Below are 16238 nucleotides of genomic sequence, written 5' to 3'. Positions count from 1 at the left end.
AGTATCAAAAGATGACTATAAAGCAGAGTAATTAGATCCAATAGAAATTGAAAATCACTTAAAAGACATCAATGAGACATACAAGATCTCTCAAGTTCTATGTAAAGGTTAAATCTACATATAATGGAGCTAGACAAGGAAGAAGAAATCAAAACTAAAGACAGTGAGAAGATATTATTGACAACAACAACAACAAAAATAGCAGAAACCTTCCTTAGTTGTGTGATAAAGGCTTACAAAACTCCAAGCAGACAACATCAGAGAAGAAACACCACTAGACACAACACCAAATATACGGAATAAAGAAAGAATGCTGATAGCAAATAAGCTAGATAAGTAGCTTAAAAATAATAACAGATTTATTCCTTCCTTCCTTCCTTCCTTCCTTCCTTCCTTCCTTCCTTCCTTCCTTCCTCCTTTCTTTCTTTCTCCTGTCCTGGGCTTGAGCTCAGGGCCTAAGCACTGTCCTTAGGCTTTCTCAAGGCTAGAACCCTACCACTTGAGCCACCACAGCACCACTTCCAGCTTTTTGTATGTATGTGAGCCCGGATCTTCATGCATGCTAGGCAAGCACTCTACCACTAGGCCAAACTCCCTGCCCAATAGCAGACTTCTCAACACAAACAAGGATGATGCACAGAGCGGAGTCGTCTGTGGCTTGAGGTGGAGCCTGGCCGCAGAAGCCCATAGGCAGGACAGAATGTGTCAGGATAGTTAGTGTTTATTTTGGTTCTAGGAGAAAATTTTTTAACCAGAACTGAAGGAAATAGGAGCATGGTCTAAGTTCCAGAGAGAGAAGGTTGGCAAGAGATCCAATCATACAAAAATCATGACTCTACTTTCCAGTCATATCAGAAACACAACACAGGCAAGAATGGAAGGCTAGAGTTTTTAGCTCCAGAAATACCCATCTTGGGATAAATAAATACCCATCTTGGGGAGCTCCTTGCTGAGCAGACAGAAGAATTCACACATGACTATAGGCTCACTTCTATGCCAGCAATCCTTATACCTAAACAAATTGCATTAACTTAATGTATATGCTTCACAGATGAGTGTATAGGAAACAAACATTTCATTGATATGCTCACAGAAGGCTTTTAGATTTTGTAGTAATTAAGTAAATTTGAGAGGAATGGCCAAAGGCACATGTTTCTACCTTAAACTGATGACACTATGGCTTGATTTCATAAACAATATCTTGGTGGTATATTTCTTTAATCTCTCCTGGGAACACTCAGTGCTGCCCCAAAGGAATCTCAAGGCATTACAGAATACTTTTCTCTTTATCTAGAATTCCCTGTACAGCAAGTGCTAGATTATTACTTGGTTCATAATCATTTGGTCCTTGTTGGTTCAGCATGTCCCAGATTTAAAATGGTACAGTGTTTTTGCCTTATTTTTGTACAGGTCTGTTTCTGATCCAAGGACATCGAAAACCACACATATCTGCAGAACATATTGGTCCCTAGAAGTGAAGAGGGAGGCATTGACCTTGGCATTAGGAAGAGACACCAGAAACAACTGGCCGTGGATTGCCCCCATGTCTTTACTTAGTCCTTTCTTCCTGGCCACATAGAGTTGTGTTCTCTCTCTCCCGCTCCCTCCCCACCTCTCTAAAATTCTAGCAGCTTAATAAGACCCTTGGCCTCTTAGTGTTCTGTATCCTATACTAGGAAATAAATTCAGAACTTTCTGAGTACAGTATGAGGCACAGTATGAGGCACAGAATGTTTAACATACACATCTGTTATATATAATACATAGCCTATAATATGTTGTATAATATATCATAAAATAGAGAGATGAATAACATATATCATCTCTCTAGGAGAGCTGGAATGGGTGGGTAAGGTGGGATGGGAGGAAGATAGAAGTGAATAGAGAATAGGTTCATTCTACAGAGCAGGGAATGAGTGGGAGATACTGTGGGAGAGACACTGCCATGTGAGGACTGACAGCTGCCTCCCTGACTAGACACATTAAACCATCTCGGTGCCTTTTTCCCTGCACTGGATCAGATGATGACAGCGGCTCTACTTGATAGTACAAAAGGGAAGTTGGGACATTTTGTCTTGAGAGATGATGTAACAGGCTCCAGGCTGACACCATCTCTCCTTTTCAGGACCAAGGATATGAACGGCAATTCAAGAATCCATAATAACTTTTTTATAAGTGCATAATCAGGATACTTACACACAGATGTGCAAAGAATGTGGATCACATTTTTCTTTTGTTTATGAGACATCCAAACATTCAAGGAGACTTCAGAAACGTACATAGGTTAATTGTGAATGCTAAAATGAAGTTACCAAGTGAGTTTTTTTTTTTTTTTGGTGGCTGTTGTTTTGGGATGTCCTTGTGTAGCGTAACTTGGTTTGAAATTTTTATCCATCTTGGAAAAAATAAATTCCACATGAGCCACCTCAGGATTCTGAGCTTGTCCCGATGAAATTCTGTTGTGAGAGAAATCCACAAGTAGGTGCTTAGAGAGAAACTAATTCCAAGGGAAGGAAAGACCCAGGATAAACCCCAAATCCAGCAGAGTGGTATAGATATCACCTATAAGTGAGTACTATTTCAGTACAATTCCAGTGTAATGGAGCAAGAGACCCAGGCAGGTATCCTGGCCAGCAAGGCTGTCATTCTAACCAGGACCTAGACCCACTGGGAGTTTGGCCTAGTAGTAGAGTATTTGTCTAGTGTGCATGAAGCCCTGGGTTTGATTCCTCGGTACCACATACACAGAAAAAACAAGAAGTGGGGCCGGGAGTTTGGCCTAGTGGTTGAGTGCTTGCCTAGCATGCATGAAGACCCGGGTTCAATTCCTCGGTACCACATACATAGAAAAAAGCCAGAAATGGTGCTGAGGCTCAAGTGGTAGCACTTCTAGCCTTGAGAAAGTCCAAGAATAGTGCTCAGGCCCTGAGCTCAAACCCAGGACTGGCAAAAAAAAAAAAAAAAAAAGCAAGAAGTGGTGCTATGCCTCAAGTGGTAGAGTTCTAACTTTTAAGAATGCCCAAGGACAATGCCCAGGCCCTGATCTAGGACTGGAAAAAAAAAATATCTGAGCTCTTCAGTCTTTAGCAGACTGGTTAGATTGGTTTTGTTCTGCAACTTTATAAAGTAGTTGGAAGTAATTCCCTAGAGATTGGCCTTCTAGAGAAGGCAGAAGTCTGAGGACCTTCTATGTTTAAGTTTGCTAACTTGTGAGACAATAGTTTCATGTAAATGTTGCTTGTGGAAACCAGGTGGCAAATGGCTGAGAAGGGAATAAGAAGATTTTTTTAAATGATTATAATAACAATACTGACATCTGCAGCAGCAACAATAATAATGATGATGGTACATAAGATAACATGCCAGCTGTGAATGTGGCTTAGTGGTAGAGTGCTTGCCAAGCATTCATGAAGCCCTGGGTTCGATTCCTCAGTTCCACATAAACAGAAAGAGCCAGAACTGGCACTGTGGCTCAAGTGGTAGCCTTGAGCACAGAGAGGCTTAGGGACAGTGCCCAAGCTGAGTTCAAGCCTTGGGACTGACGGAGGAGAAGGAGGAGGAAGAGGGTAGAGGCGAAAAGATGACAGGCCATCTATTCAGCTTTTGAGACTGATTGTTGTTTAGTTAACTGAAAAAAAGTAGCTACCACATGGAATCATTTTTTAAATTACAAATAACACTTGTTCAGCCTTACAGATAACCCTTGTTCAGCACAAGCTTTATTTGACAATGTCTGCGATGAGCATTCTATATCATATTTCTTGAATAAACCCCACTCATAAACTCTTTTGTGGCCAGACAGTTTCTCCAAGTGCGCAAGGATGCACTAGTTTTGTTGATAAGGAATTCTGTAGTGATTTTATTGATCAATTTGCTTTTATCAAATCTTTAGCAGACATTCACAAAAATTTCAGAAGTGGCTGTACAGAAACAAGTCCTTTCTCACAACCACAGTTCAAGTCAGGCTTGGGAAAGCAAAAACCATGAGCATAAAAATAAATCAGAAAAAAAAAATAAACGACGTGGGTGGGGGGAGGGAAATGGGGACCAAGACATGAGAAAGGGTATCAATGTTTGTGAAGTAATGCACCTTCTATCTGGTGAATGTAATGTAACCCTTCTATTAATTACGATAAAAATATATGAAAAAAATAAATGAAAGTCAAAAGCACTGGAGGCATGGCTCAAGTGGGAGAATCTGTCCAGCAAGCACATGGCCCTGCGTTCAAATCCCAGTACTGCCAAAAAGAAAGAAGCATAAAGAACAGTCACAGTAGCTGTTTAGATTGAAGACAGCACTGGGGCCTGAAGAGCAGAGGCAGTTCCCCTGAGGGGACAGCTCTTTGATCTGACAAGTTTTCAGACTCAGTATATGATGGTGGGTCTCGACAAAACACCGAAAAGCATTTTGACAAGCCTACAAATTTTTGGAAAACTCATTGTCAAATCTTGTCTTAGTCTATAAGAATATATCAAAATGACAGTGTTCACAACATTAATAATTCCTTAAAACAACCATAAAACTCATTACTTTGAACAAAGAAAATATAGGAAGATTAGTTTAGCGTTCTCCTTTCTTCCTTCTCCTCTTCCTTCCCTTCCTCACTCCCTCCCTCTTTCCCTCCATCCAATTGCATTTCTTATAAAACGGAAAGCATATTTAAGCCAAAACCATAATTTAACTACGGCAAGGGTTTAAAGATGCCTTTATCTGAAAATAGAGATGTCTTTGGGGAGCTTGGATCTGGGTTTCAGCCACTACAGCAGCAGCAGCAGCAGCAACTCAGAAGACATAAATGATTAGCTGTGATGCTTAAGAATGGACCCTCTTAAGCAGATAATAATGTTATTACCATTGTCATCACCGTCATCATCCAATCTCCTATGATCACTGAACCCACACAGAGCAAAATGTGCCCTCTCTATCTTCTCATTCCTGCCTCACCATGGCCCTCTGAACAGAGGCCAAGAGTACCCCCGAGGGATTTGATGGCTCTCTTAAAGTCACCCAGCTAGCCACGTGGCAGAGCAGGGACCAGACCTCAAAGGCAGCATTCTTCCTGTCCACAGCGCTGTTTCCTGCAGCTCTGGTTTGTGAGCAAAGACTAGGACTTAAGGAACCCCAACATCCCTGTACAGCTGTGGCTTCCAGACAGCACCACTGGAATACGGTCTCCCAGCAGAGAATGTGTGTGTGTATTCACACAAGTCTGAGGTTTGTGACAACTTCTAGGGAAGTATTTTGTTCAAGCTCTGTTGAGCAGAGATTCTCACTTTCGTTCTTTCAGGAGAGGCAGATTCCCCGGTAGATTACATCCATCTGAAGACGAGACCACAAGGACAGTGGATCTCATCGACAATCCTTGCCACATAAAAGCAAGAATCTCTGTGAGAAACTCACATGGCATGCTGCCAGGACGGCCAGGAATTGGTGGATTGGCCAGGAATGCCTGGACCTTCATCTTCCTACTTTCCAACTGTGGAATCAGAGAAGGGAAGCCTTCACTTATTCCAACAGGATAGATTGTGTGACTTTGTCTTTTACATTGAGGTGACTGGCTGGGCCTGCTGTGGGCTACTCTATGTTGTATAAAACAGCTGTTTTCAGGCTGCCTCTGGCCTTGACTTACTTTATTTCATAAAGCAACCATTTTGACATGAACTATTCCATTCTGAGCACGAGTGCCCAAACAGAATGACTCTGCATCTTGTTTATACAAGGAAACAGCTGCCATCTGCCAGCACTCCATAGACACAAGCTGACACTTGTTCCAATAAAGTTGCCTCTGTAAATATATTAAATTATAACAGAAACACCAGACACTGTTTAACCCTGACTTTACCATTCTGTAACTCACGTGTACTTTACTATATGGTCTGGGAGTTCATGCCAGTAATCAAAATTGGAAGGAAAGGACCTGTACTGCCAATGGATTGTGGCTGTTAAGTGAACTCCGCAGTACTTGGGAAACTAAAGCTAACCAACAGACCAGGCTTGTGGATTTATTATTATTCAACACATTCTGATGTTATGGAAGAACACAGCGTGTCTTTAGATGTTTCTGGCACAGCTCATTTTGACAAACATGTGGTAGTTTGTGGAACTGGAGGTGATGAACTATGAAGGCTAATATAAAGTTATGTCAGTCATGGTGGCTGATGCCTGTACTTCTACTCAGGGAGGCTAAGATTGAGAGGATCATGATTGAAGGCCAACTGAGGTAAAAATGTCCCCATCCTCATCTCAACAAATTGTTGGGTGTGGTAGTTTGTGCCTCTCATCCCAGCCATGACAGGAACGTTACCATAAGCAGATCACAGTCATGGCCCATTCCTGGGCAGAAAGCAAATCTTATGTCAAAATAACAAGGGCAAAAAAAGATGGAGGCATGGCTCAGTGGCAAAGCATCTGTTGACCAAGAGGCTCTGAACTTAAACCTTAATATTGCCAAAAGAAAAAGTCATGAAACACATAAAATAATTGACATTAAGGGGCTGGGAGTTTAGCCTAGTGGTAGAGTGCTTGCATAGCATGCACGAAGACCTGGGTTTGATTCCTCAGTATTACATACTTAGAAAAAGCCCGAAGTGGCACTGTGGCTCAAGTGCTAGCCTTGAGGAAAGCCCAAGGACAGTGCTCAGGCCCTGAGTTCAGTCTCCAGGACTGGCAAAAAACATTGAGATTAATTAGAAGAAATTAACAAGCAAAAAGATCAACTCTGGTCCTATGTTGGAAAGAAATCACTGTATGAATAAAACAAGATAGTAATAAAAGCAGAGAGGAGACCATTACATTCCTCACTAGGATCAACCACAGGACTACACACACCACACACACACACACACACACACACACACACACACACACACATATGTATATATTTTTTTCTGATTCTGGCATAGTCTGCTCTTACATCAAAAGAGAAAACAAAACCTTTGCCCTTTGCTTAACAATACCCAGAAGAAATCACACACCTTGTATGTGTGCTAGGAAATAATATTCTTTTGGAAATTCATTAACTGTTCAATTTTATTGAATACCTTGCCTTCTCTTAGTCTGTTTTCTTGCCAAATGGGTCATCAATAGTATTGGATGGGACAGCAACTGGCATTAAAATCTGTGTCAAATTCTCAATCCTGACATCCTAGACAGATCAAAAGCACTTATTTTTCATCTCCATTGTTAATGTAAAACAAAATATTTTGAAATGTGGCAGGTCTTTTCTCAATATGTCAACTCCAGGTAGAAAAAGAAAGAAAGAGGAAGAGAAAGGAAGCAACAAAGAAAGGAAAGAAATTGAGGAAGGAATAAGAAAAGAGAAAGGAGGGAAGAAGAAAGGAAGTATGAAAGGCAACTTTTTAAAAAGAGAATTCATGGGCTGGGAGTTTGGCCTAGTGGTAGAGTGCTTGACTGGCATGCACGAAGTCCTGGGTTTGATTCCTTGGTACCACATGCATAGAAAAAAAAAAGCTGGAAGTGCTGAGGCTCAAGTGGTAGAGCTCTAGCCTTGAGAAAGTCCAAGGACAGTGCTCAGGCCCTGAGCTCAAGCCCAGGACTGGCAAAAAAAAAAAAAAAGAGAATTCATTTTTCATTTGAAAAAAAAATAAACACATGGATTAAATCAACCATTTACCTTTGGATCCTTTTAGAGGTTTTGCAAAAACAATGAAGATTTTTCTCTTTTCTCGACAATTTTCTTTGCACAAAAGAGCGGTATCTGAGGGCAGATTTCATTCCTTTAGCATGGACCTGACTCTGAGAGAACCTGACAGGGCCTTTCAGATGTCTCAAGGTAAACATTTGCTTTGGAAACACAGCCACCACTCTGACTTAGGCCATGAGAGCTTTCACTGAAAAGAAATGTACAGTCAGGAGAGAATTACATGGAAAGGAAAAAGATGGGGGGAAAAGTTATAAGCCAGCTAGAATACAATACTACTGAAAAGCAAGATGTTTAAAAAGTCCAGAGTGACATTTACGGCCTGTTAAATTGGTATGTCTTTGCAACGTGTTTCAAAATGAGCCGTGTAAGGTTATTCATATAGCATCAATATTTTCCTGAGGCAAAACAATGTATCATAAGCATATCCATAGTGCATAGTTTTTCTTTTATGGTTGAAGGCAGCACATGTTGAACATGGGACTTGTCTTTTTCCTTGGATGCTTCTCAAAGACTCCTAACTGCAACCTGGAAGTAGGGTGTGGGTAGTTCTCTTCTTTCATAGACTTTGATGTGCTAGACTTATTTGTGTCCTTCTAGAAAGCAGCATCTTCACCTTATGTTGAGCTGGTTTAGACAAATGACTTCTTTTGTCATTAAGTTTTTGCAACTCTGCTGACTATATTGTTTCAACTATGGCCTAGAGGCCAAGCATGGTGGCTCATGCCTGTAATCCCAGCTTCTCAGGAGGTAGTGGTATCAAGATCACAGTCGGAGGCTGATGCCAAGAAAAGTTATTGTGACTCTAGCTGAAAAAGAACCCATAACTCAAAAGGGCTGGGATGTTGCTCAAAGATTTGAAAGAGAGCCTTGCCTAGCAAGCTTTAGGTCCTGAATTCAAATTCCAGGACTACCAAAAATATAATGAAATAAAATTGGCTCATCTATTCACACATTACCAGCCTCATTAAAACACCAGTGAGTCAGCGCTTCCATTTTTGGAGGGGGGGTGGGTTGTGCATGTAAAGTGAACTTACATTTCAATGCATAAAGTTCTGGTGCAAGATAGACAACAAACTGATTTGCAACTTTACACAAGGCAGCAAGGAAAACAACAGCTTTTCCATGCAACAGAGGCTGAGTGAGTAAGGAGAACAACCTTTCCCAGGAAAGAGAACCTCAAAGTTCCTCTGTCATCAAAGTGGGTGATTCGCTTTCATGTTGTCAGTGGAGCTTTCCTTCAGGATTCCTGCTGATTCTCCCTAAGATGGCTCCCTATCATTTGAGGACAGCTTTAAGGTTGTGCAAACGTCAGCTGATGGCCTCCGAGGATATTTTTCATTGAGGTCTACCTGGATGTAATATGGTGGATAACCAGCATTTCAGAGGAATAATTTGGAGGATAAATCCGGCCATGTTTCATTAGTAAAATGAAGGAAGAATCATGACAGTGCATTCTTTTCTCCTGATGTGTGGGTGCACAGAAGTGGTGGAGACAATACACTTTCTTTACTTTTCCCCCAATCCATTGCGTGAAATCACTTTTTTGAATTAAGCAGCTCTTGCCCACAGCCAGGAATCCCCAGCAATCAAGGTTTGGCTTTTTATAGGCCCATTGAATATCTCATTTCTGAGAAAAGTCCTCATTATCCATCAAAGATTGCTTCCCACCAAACAAAAAAGTTGTTCTTACTGAGTACAGTGTTTGATTCATGTAATCCCAGCTACTCAGGATGTAGATGTAGAAGGATTACAGTTCAATGTCAGCCTTGGGGAAATTAGAACAAGATCCTATCTGAAAACTAGACTGTGGGGTGTGATGGGGTGGCGTGGCAGGCGCACGTAATCCCTGCTACTCTATGGGATACTGAGGTCAGAGCATCTCAGTTCAGAACAAGACAGTATCTGAAAGAAAAAAAAACTAAAGAAGAGGTAAGGAGTGGCTCAAGTAGGCTTTAAAGTGATTTTCTTGATTTCTTTCAGCTATGATTAAATGTGAAACATCAATGCCCAACCTTTGAGAGAATTAGAGAGAAAGATAAGCTCTGGATTCGTGAGGAGACTTAGATAAAAGAAGCCTTGGGGCATGGAGAGAGGGGTGCTAGGCTTCTCTGCCCACCAATACTGTGACAACAGGAAGATACAGGTGAGGGGTGGGGAGAAGGAAGGTGAGGATGGAAAGCTGGCCATTCAAATGGTTCATTCCGTTCAGTGAGCCAGAGTTGAGCTCTGTCACCAAGTATATCCCAAATATAATATATAATTATAATGGCCACAGATGCCATGATGGGATACAAAGAAATAAACTTCAGATTTGTGAGAGAATATATTAGGTGAGAAAGAGGTATCAGACTTGGCAGTGGGCACTCAGCTACCGGCTCATACCTGTAATCCTAGTTACTCAGGAGGCTGAGATCTGAGGATTATAATTCAAATCCAGCCAGGGCAGGAAAGTCTATGAAATTCTGTGTGTGGGGGAAGGGGGGTCGTTTTCTAGTGTCTAATTGGACATGAGTCCCACAGACTTTAGTGCTCAGGCTAGCTTTGAACTTCAATGCTCAGATCTCAACCTCCTGAGTAGCTAGCTTTACAGGCATGAGCCACCGTGCTAGGCAAGTCTGTGAGACTCTTATCTCCAATTAAGCACCTAAAAAACCAGAAGTGGTGCTGTGGCTCAAAGTGCTCGCTTTGAGCAAAACCAAAAAAGCTCAGGGACAGACAGGGCTCCCTGAGATCAAACCCCACAACCAACAAGAAAAAAAATAAGAAAAAGATTCAGTGTCCATTACTTGGTACATGTGAATGGACTAGAGAAAGAGAATCCCAAGCAAATGGCTGAAGCAGAGTCTTAAAATATGCATGACTTGCTTGAGTGGCCTGCAGAGACACAGTGACAGGAGGAAGTAAAATGACATTTACTGAGAAGCAGCTCAAAAGCAATAACCCTTGTGTTCCCAGTACTGGATGTGGGCCAGGGCTGCACTACACACCAAAGCTAAGGATTAGCCCAGGTCTCGTTCCGAAGTGGGCACTAGGGAATGATTTTGGAAAAATTCCATGTGAGTCAGACATTGCTTCAGAAAACTGGCTCTGTGTGTGTGTGTGTGTGTGTGTGTGTGTGTGGTTGTACTGGTATTTGAACTCAGATCTTCACATTTGCTAGGAATGCTTTCTACGATGTAAGTCTCAGTCCCAGTCTTTTTTTTTGCCAGTCCTGGGCCTTAAACTCAGGGCCTGAGCACTGTCCTTGGACTTTCTTAAGGCTAGAGCTTTACCACTTGAGCCTCAGCACCATTTCTGGCTTTTTTCTATGTATGTGGTACCAAGGAATCAAACCTGGGTCTTCGTGCATGCTAGGCAAGCACTCTACCACTAGGCCAAACTCCCGGCCCTAGTCCTTTTTGATCTGGCTATTTTTTAGACCTGATCTTGCTTCTCACCCAGACTGTCTTGGACTGTCTTGCAGTAGCTGGGATGAGAGGTATGTATGCCAAGCTCATTTGTTTCCAGTGAGAGATGGCAGTCCTATGAACATTGTCTATTCTGGCCTGGAATCTCCATCCTCCTGAACTCAGCTTCCTATAACTGGGATGACAGGCACAAACCACCCTGCTTTTGCAATGACTTGAGATGGAATCTCTTGAACTCTGTGCCTGGGCTGACCTTGAGCCATGGACTCCCCCATCTTTACCTCCCAAATAGCTAGAATTACAGGGGTGAGCCTCTGGCTCCTGGACCATTGTCAAATACTTTATTAAGCAAGTTTCTATCATTCACTTGGCAGTCTACATGATCCGAAGAATTTAAACAACAAAAGAGACAGACAGTCCCTGCCCTTGAGAAGTTTATGATTTGGGGGATTAAACAAGCAAGGGAAACACAGTATCTAATAGGCATAGGCTGTATCCTAGTGCAGAAAAGATGGAAAGAAAAATCCCATCTCAATTCATTGTAAAAGCAGAGAAGAAAACTCTCCAAAGAAATCATGGCCAGATGCTGGTGGCTCACGCCTACAGTCCCAGCTACTCAGGAGGCTAAGATCTAGGATCATAGTTCAAATGAGACTATCTCCAATTAACACCAGAAAACTAGAAGTGGAGCTGTGCCTCAAAGTGGTAGAACATCCTAGCCAAAAAGCTGGGCAACAGTGCTCAGGCCTGAGTTCAAGCCCCACAACAAACAAAAGAGAAGGAAAAGAAAAAGAAACCATGGAATGGAGGCAGGTAGGTTGGGACTAATCAAGAACTTATCTTTAAAAAAAAGTACAAAAAAAAAAAGAAAAGATCCTCTGTACAGCTATTTAAAGATGACTTTAAAAATAAAGATGATTTGGGCCAGGAGTTTGGCCTAGTAGCAGAGTGCCTGCCTAGCATACATGAAGACCCGGGTTCAATTCCTTGGTACCACATACTGTGGCTCAAGTGATAGAGCTCTAGCCTTGAGAAAGCCCAAAGACAGTGCTCAGGCCTGAGTTCAAGCCCAGGACTGGCGAAAAATTAAAAAAAGTAAATAAAATAAATAAAGATGATTTAAAACATAAATTTAAAATACAATGAAATAACATAGCTAGATGCAGGGGGTGGGAGAGGTAGAGCATAGCTCAAGTGGTAGAGTGTGTGCTTAGCATGAGCCAGTCCCTGGGTTAAAATACAGTACCATACCGATAAAAGGGGAGGGGGTAAAACAGGTTTTTTACAGTGTTTTTAGAATTCTATTCTAGAAATACATTTTTAATCTATTGAAATAGAATGTTTACATAATGCAAATGGTATAACCATCATGATTCCATATCTAAAACAAGTGCACTTAATTTAAAACTGGCATTGTGTGATAAAAAAAATGAGCAATGAAGGTTGTGCTAATAGTTTGCACTTTGAATTTTCCTTCACTTAGAAGAGTGAACAGTAAATCAAAACACCATGTCAAATTGAGAAAAGCAAAAGTACAGAAAAGTGCTTTTATTCCGTGTTATCTAATGGTCTCTTTCTCCTGCTTTCGGAACATCTGGAACCACACCCCTCTCCCAAACTTTGTAGCTGACTTGGATCGAGAGGTCTTTAAAAAGTCTTGAACAGAGAAGAAACACAACTAGGGTATCATTTCAGGAGGGAAAACAAACCTGTCGCTGAAGTATAAAAGTCAGAATAGACAGATTGGTCAAGGCCAAGGGTCCAGGCTTCTGGGGCCGAACAAACTTGGTTTCGTGTTGCTTTATAACCATCTGGGGATTTTTGCTGGGATGTAAACTTGACTTTCCATTTGAACTCATACAACAAGACAAAGTTCAGGATGGAAGCTTGTAGAGAAGGAGAGAAAAGGTAGCTGTGTCAAGAGCCAGAGGGCAGGATTCTAGGGCTTGTTGACTCACTTGGTGTCGGTGGCAGACACCAAAAATGGGGAGGAGGGCAGAGCCTGACTCCCAGGTTTCTGGCTTCAGCCTCTGGGCAATACTGCTTTCCACTGAGATATGGAGTGGAAGGAAAAGGGTTTGGTGGAAGGAGGGATGACTGGGAATGACCCATAAGGTAGCTTTATCACATTGTTTCAGTCTATGCAGCAAAGCTAGCATCCCCTCTCTCCTTCTCCTAGTAACAGCCCCACTTCCCCAGGGGAAGTGGGAGGGAGGGGGAAAGGAGGGAGCTCTGACCTAGGCTTAGGTGACCATCATGGCCCCTGGTGGTGTGGACACATGACAGTAACTGGTGGTCCAAGCAGTGGACAGCTGTGGTCAAGCAGGATAACCCAAGCCCCTGCCTAGAACTTTCCATTTTCTTCTCTTGCCTGGAGAGGCACCAACAGACCTGACTGTAGACATTCTTGAGACTCAAGTTGAAGAGAAAGGAAGAGAGCAGAAGACAAGTGTTTGGATGAGAGGCAGAGTGAATCTGGGAGGTGCTCTTTGCTCCAGGTAGTTCCCAGCTTCTCTTGGAGTCCCTCTTGGTTTCATAGGGCAAGAAATCAAGGTCCCATTTTTCCAAATGTTTCTGTTTCCCTTAAGCTAGTTTGAGTCCAGGTTTTATCATTTGCAACTTAATAGTATAGGCTTCATCATACTCATCTCACAGAGAGAAGAACTGAGGCTCAGGGGGCATTGCATACCTTGTCCAAAGCCTCATGGATAGTAGGCTTCAAGTCAGGTCTAATGCCAAAGCCACCAACCTTCTACTGTACTTTCTTGTAATGCGTCTGTCCACCTACACTCTCTAATCTATAAATTTAGGGCTTTCAGATTGAGGATTCTCATGCTACAATTCTGTGATTCTCCTTCGATGACCAGAAATTATAAAGCCTTCCCTATGGTTTCTTTTTCTTCTCTTTTATTGGTTGTGGGACTTGAACTCAGGCCTGAGCACTGTCGCCCAGCTTTTTGGCTAGTATGGTCTACCACTTTGAGGGACAGCTCCACTTCTAGTTTTCTGGTGGTTAATTGGAGATAGTCTCATTTGAACTATGATCCTCAGATCTTAGGCTTCTGAGTAGCTAGGATTGTAGGCGTGAGCCACCAGCATCCGGCCATGATTTCTCTGGAGAGTTTTCTAAGTCAGACTGTTGCTACTTTAAACGTAACTGGTTGCAGAGGGCCCAGTTGCTAAATTTGCAGAAGTTCAAAGTCGTGACCTTATGACTGAAACATTATTTTCCTGAACTTTGTCTTGTTTCATGAGTTCAAATGGAAAGTCAACTTTACATTCCAGCAAAACTCCCAAGGGGGTTATAAAAAAACACACACACAAAATAAAACAAAACTGCCTTCCTTGTAACTGTATGTGACCAAGTTCTGGCTTACGAAATGGGATTTCAAGAGTGTGTGTGCAGGGTCGGGTGTGGGGGCTTCTGGTGAAAACGTGTACTTTTCTGTTGCCTTCTCTAATCTGTTGGAATGATGGCTTACTGTTTGAAGTGGCATCTTAGGCACTGAATGACTTGGGGAGGGAAAGACTGACTTGCTTTCAAAAATCCATCCAGGTTCAGCTGGAAATGTGGTTGAATGGTAGAGTGCCTGCCCTGCATGAATGAAGCGCTGGGTTGAATTCCTAGTACCACATAAACAGAAAGAGCCAAAAGTGGAGCTGTGCTAGCTTTGAGCAAAAGAAAGCTCAGGGACAGTGCCCAGGCCTTGAATTCAAGCCCCAGCAGTAGCAAAAAAAAAAATTAATTCAATTTAAAAATAAAATAAAATAAAATAAAAATACATCCAGGTTCATCTACTTCTCATCATTTCTACTGCTACTCTAGATTTTTTGACCAAGAATTCCATTTTGGTCAAATGATTACCATGGCTTCTTTGCTTTTCGCCACTCAGCTGCTCATACTTACAATGGCTTTCTGACATGCCTATTCCTTCTGGCAACCTGCTGCCTGGCAGCTCTTCAACCCCATTTCTTACAATTCTTCCCTCCCTTATTCTGTTTCCTTAAACTAGAAAGGCCTGCCCCAAGGCCCTTCCTCTTGTTCTTTCCTTCAGGTTTTCTTGTTCATTTACTTCATTCAGTTCTCAGCTCAAATATTGGCCACTTCAAAAAGTCCTTCCTGTTCTCACCTCACCTCACTTCACACAATCCTCTATTCCTTTGCTCACTGTTGTTAGCTGATTATCAAATTGTATTTCTTCATTATCATCTCCCCTATTCAAATGTACATTCCATTAAGACATGGACTCCTATTGATTTCACCCTCTGCTTCTAAAGAAGAAGACAGCACATAACAGGTATTAAAAGGTGAATGAATAACTGAAAAATTATAGCATAAAGTGAAATGAGTTATGAAAGCACTTTTAGGACTCCAGGGAACTCATTTTGTGCTAATTATAATAACTAACATTACATTGTACTGCATGTTTACCAAAGCCTCTGTTTAGGGGTTAAGTAATGGACGACGCTCTGTAACTGTGAAAATAAATAAATTCCTGCTCACTTTAACTGGAAAACTGAGTAAGAAATAAAGGTGGAATTCTGAAATTATCTAGCTAAATGCTACTGAAACATGCCCAGGGGTAGAAAGATTTATTTTTCCAGGAGAGGACATTAGACCCACACGTGTGTGTGTGTGTGTGTGTGTGTGTGTGTGTGTGTGTGTGTGCGTGTGTGTGTGCATGAGTGAGCATGCATTCACAAATAGTACTGGAAGGATGTAGTTGAACTTAACTGAAGAACATTGTTAGCAAAGGAAAAATCTCTCAGCGCATGTGTTCCAATGTGAGCATAGCTAGGCATCCTCTCAGATGCCTTCTTGATTTCTGCCTTTTTCTCTCACATCGTTTTCTTTTCTTTTCTTTTTGTGTGTGGCTATATTGAAGTTTAAACTCAGAACCTTGCACTTACATGGTGTAAGCACAATTCTGCCTAAAGAGAAGAAAGTTGTTAGATGGAAGCCATAAACTAGTTCAAGACAAGCTGGTATTGGCCAGAACCCAAAGATGCTTTTCACTTTTGAAGGTATTTGCAACACAGGTTTTCTTAAAATATCTAAAGTGGTTTTAACAGAATGAAAATATCATCTTTTTCTTGGTGATGTTGATAATATGTCCTATTGAAAAAATCTTATTGATTCCTAAAGGCAAACCTTCCAAGATTTCAT

This window comes from Megascapheus bottae, chromosome 2 (genome assembly GCF_031878675.1).
Source record: "Megascapheus bottae isolate mThoBot1 chromosome 2, mThoBot2.hap1, whole genome shotgun sequence".
In the NCBI taxonomy this organism is placed as follows: Eukaryota; Metazoa; Chordata; class Mammalia; order Rodentia; family Geomyidae; genus Megascapheus; species Megascapheus bottae.
This window is presented reverse-complemented; position numbering follows the sequence as displayed.